Genomic DNA, 1,006 nt, shown 5'->3' on the forward strand with positions numbered 1-1,006 from the left:
ATTTATTTTTATAATAAATTTAAATTTTTAAAAATTATTTATTCTTTTTTAAATTAAATATTAATCTTAGTTTTTTAACAAATTAAACATTATTTTTTAAACACCATAAAAAATAAGAATGATATTACATTTTTTAAAATATGTTTATTTTATAATATTTATAGCACACGAGAATAACGAAAATTCCAAATGTGGTAGGGTGAGGGGTGGACTTTAATTGGGTGAGAGAGAGAGAGAGAGAGAGAGAGAAATCCGATCTGATCCAACATCCAAAGGGAAAGGGACAAGGTGAGGTGTTATGTTGTGTTGTGATGTGTTTTCTCTTTTTTGTCCCTCCTTCATTCATGCACCTCTCTCCACCGTCATCTATGTTGTACGGTACGGTTCATGATCTTCTTTCCATTTTCGTAGAGTACTGTTAGGGAGTAATGATGTCAATATAGTAGTATACAATATGTATAGTGAGTTTGGAGTTCGTCAAAAGATCGATTGGATCTAGAGTTCTATTATCATATTATAATATTATTCATTCTAAAAATTTTAGTCGATAAAAAAGATAACATTAATGATTATATCTCTAATATTTCTTAAATTTTTATTATACACATTATACAAATATTTGATTAAAATTACTAAAAATCATTGGTTAAAAATTTTTTTAAATTAGATAAGCAAATGCCTTTTTTTTATTCTGACCAAGAGTTCGCTTGAAAAATTTTAAAAATAATTTTTTGAGTTTTTGATTTATAAAAAATAATAATATTAATGTTAGGTACAATATTTAAAATCAAATTACAGTTTTTAAAAAAACTATTTAAGAGTTTATAGATAAATTAAAAAAATGACTTCTCTGATAGTATTACTATTTTTTATCACATTTCTATAAAATAAATATTTTTAAAACTAAAAATTCAAACATAAAATAATTTATTTATAAACTATTTTTAATATAATCATTTATTATTTAAATTATTTTTTAAAAATAGCTTAATTAAACTATTTTACC

This window comes from Arachis duranensis, chromosome 5, assembly GCF_000817695.3.
Source record: "Arachis duranensis cultivar V14167 chromosome 5, aradu.V14167.gnm2.J7QH, whole genome shotgun sequence".
NCBI classification, from domain to species: domain Eukaryota; kingdom Viridiplantae; phylum Streptophyta; class Magnoliopsida; order Fabales; family Fabaceae; genus Arachis; species Arachis duranensis.